Source organism: Trichechus manatus, unplaced genomic scaffold (assembly GCF_000243295.1).
Source record: "Trichechus manatus latirostris isolate Lorelei unplaced genomic scaffold, TriManLat1.0 scaffold00004, whole genome shotgun sequence".
NCBI lineage: Eukaryota > Metazoa > Chordata > Mammalia > Sirenia > Trichechidae > Trichechus > Trichechus manatus.
In genome coordinates, this window is record NW_004443940.1 from 5,643,915 (window position 1) to 5,647,408 (window position 3,494).

Sequence of the window (3,494 nt, forward strand, 5' to 3'; positions counted from 1 at the left end):
TATGTAGGCAGCCTGAGGTTAGTTGAAACACTACTGCCTTATATATTTGGCTCCACAGTCCTATTTAGAAGAAAATACTGAAGAGTTTGGGCAACGAAATTTTGATAGATTGGTAATAGAAAGAACCTTTTCAGTTGTGGTAAACAGTAAGACTTTTAAACAATAATATGATTATGTTTAGTGGCAAAATCATATGGATTTCTAATTATAGTGAGAAACTAAACAAGGTCAACTGGTATCCACCACTATTATTTAATAGTATTTTAGACTTTTTTGATGAGGAATAAGAAAATAAAAAGAAATTTGAAGTATTACAGTCATGGCAAACTGATCATTATTTTCAGATTATATGAATTTATACCTGGAAAATCAAAGAGAATCATACAGAAGCAAATTTGTCTAGATAAAAAAGTGAATATATAAAACAGTATTTCCCATTTACTAAAAATAGCCCATTTTCAAAAATTTAATTGAGACATGCCATACTTATACATCTAAATCTCTGTTCGAGGTACATTAAATTTTATTAAGCACATTAAGGTATAGACAAAAAGGACTGCAAACAATTCAAATAAAATGAAAATAATGAAAATAAAATAAAAACAGTGTGATGAGGGTGTGATTAAATAGACATTCTCACATATCATTTTGGGTTGTTCATACTGTTCTGAAGAGTAGATCTTCACTGCATACCAAAATTCATAAAAAATTAATGTGCTTATTGACTGGAAGTATGCCTTTATTGCTATAAACTGACCTCTGAGCACTGCTTTTGCTGTGTCACAAAGGTTCTGGTAGGATGTGTTTTCATTCTCGTTTGATTCTGTGAATTTCTTTGTTCCATCCTCAATTTCTTCTATAACCCCGTAGTTTTTGAGCAAAGTATTGCTCAGTTTCCATGTGTTTGATTTTTTTTCCTTGCTTTTTCTGTTGTTGATTTCTACTTTTATGGTTTTATGGTCAGAAAAGATGCTTTGTAGTATTTCAATGCTTTGGATTTTCTAAAGGCTTGCTTTATGGCCTAATATGTGGTCTATTCTGGAGAATGTTCCATGTGCATTGGAAAAGAAAGTATACTTGGCTCCTGTTGGGTGGAGTGTTCAGTATATGTCTATGAGATCAGCTTGGTTGACTGTAGCATTTAGCTCTTCCGCGTCTTTGTTGAGCTTCTTTCTGGATGTTCTGTCCTTCACTGAAAGTGTTGAAGTCTCCTACTCCTGTTGTGAGGCTGTCTGTCTCTCTTTTCAGTGCTGTTAGAATTTGTTTTATGTATTTTGGAGCCCTGTTGTTGGGTGTGTAAATATTTATTATAGTTATGTCCTCCTGGTGTATTGACCCTTTAATCATTATATAGTGCCCTTCCTTATCCTTTGTGGTGGATTTTACTTTAAAGTCTATTTTGTTAGAGATTAATATTGCCACTCCTGCTCTTTTTTGAGTGTTGTTTGCTTGATATATTTTTTTCTATCCTATGAGTTTTAGTTTGTTTGTGTTTTTAAGTCTATGGTGTGTCCCTTCTAGGCAGCAAGGAGACGAATCATGTTTTTTTTATCCACTCTGCCATTCTCTGTCTCTTTATTGGTGCATTTAGTTCATTTACATTCAGCCTAATTATTGGTAGGTATGAGTTTAGTGCTTTTTTTTTTCTCCCAAGTAGAAATTTTTTATTTTGCTAAAACGTACAAACAGAGAAATAATACAACAGTTCACACATTCTGTGGTTTCTATACATTTAACCACCAATGATTTCCATAAGATGCTGTTGCCCTCCATGGTTCAGAAGTAGTTCAGATGCCTGATATTCTGTGAAAGCTCAACTCTCCCTTCTCTTTACCCACCAAATTAATTTTTCTTTTTAAAAGTCTTGTCGAATGTTGTCTTTGTTTGCCTTTCCATGTTGCTGCTTAATTTGATAGAATTCATTTGCTAGTTGTACAATAGTCCATTCAATCTCATAATCCTTACTAACCAGGGATACCCAAGTTGACTCCATTTCTCTCAATTTAGACCCAGCTGTTAGTTGCATGTTCTTTCACTGCCAGTTTAAATCGTGAATATGTTTCCTTAACTTCTGGAGCTCTTTCTGGGTATGTTCAATCATATGAACTAGATTTTCATTATATACTTTCCAGGCATTGCATCCATACTGTGACATTAGTTCCAGATTCTCAATTAGAACTGCTTGATGTTCTAACTGGGCCATAGAATTATTTACACATTCTTGCCATGCAGTAATATCATTTTTCAGACCTGAGGAAGGGGCTGGAAGCTCATATCGTTTCATACTGAGTAATTCAATTGGTTGTCCAGCAGCCAATCTTTCAAATTCATTTCTCATTATGTCAGTCAAGAGCAGACAGCGAGGAGAGATACATGCAGAGGTCCCATGTCAGCTACGCAGCACGGATCGGCCATTTTGGACTCTTCAAAGGCAGAATAATCCGGGGCTGTCAGGTAGCTCAGGTAGTTCTTCCTAGGTCAGTATCTGCGGGTTTCCTCCTCCACCAGTGCCGCAGCCGTTTCCCGCACACCAGGCGCTTCATAACCTTGGTCAAAATAGGGCAGTGCATCCACCACAGCCTCTCCGGCTACCAAACCTGTGCCCGCCATTCCGGGAACCTCAGTGCTGTCTTTTTGATATCTTTTTTTGTGTGTGTGTTGTTGACTATTTCTTTGTTCCTCTTTATTTTCTGTGCTGAGTCATTTTTCTTAATGTATTTTCTTTTCATCTTTTTCATTGTTGTTGATTTTGCATTTGCTGAGTCTTTTATGTTTTTCTTGTTTTTTATTTTGACTTGTAGGATTGTTAGTTTCCTTTGTGGTTACTTTAATATATTTACCCTTACTTTTCTAAGTCTATACCAGTCTTTTATTTCTTTATATGTCCTTGACTTCCTCTCCATATGAAAAATGTATGTCTACATTTTTTAAGTCCCTCTTTTGTGTTTTTAATGTTGTCATCTTTTACGTATTGACATCTGTTTCCCTATTTACAGTGTTTTAGCTTCGATTTACTTTTGTGATTTCCCTATCTGGGTTGATATCTGGTTGCTCTGTCCTGTGTTCTAGTCTTGGGTTATTATCTGATGTTACTGATTTTATAACTGGAGGACTCCCTTTAGTATTTCTTGTAATTTTGGTTTGGTTCTTGCAAATTCCCTAAACTTCTGTTTATCTGGAAATGCCCTAATTTTGCCATCATGTTTGAGAGACAATTTTGCTGGATATATAATTCTTGGCTGGCAGTTTTTTTTCCTTGAAGGATTTATATATGTCATCCCATTGCTTTCTTGCCTACATGGTTTCTGCTGAGTAGTCTGAGCTTATTCTTTTTATCTCTCCTTTGTAGATGACTTTTCGTTTATCCCTAGCCGCTCTTAAAATTCTCTCTTTATCTTTGGTTTCGGCAAGTTTGATTATAATATGTCCTGATGACTTTCTTTTGGGATCTATCTTATGTTGGGTTTAATGAGCATCTTGGATAGATACCTTGT

The 3,494-nt window shown here is 35.5% G+C and overlaps 1 pseudogene; it reads right to left on the reverse strand.

Annotated features, from left to right (window-relative positions):
* Positions 1-1,855: 1,855 nt before the first annotated feature.
* LOC101340772 (pre-mRNA-splicing factor SPF27-like) lies at positions 1,856-2,610 on the reverse strand (annotated as a pseudogene).
* Positions 2,611-3,494: the final 884 nt, after the last annotated feature.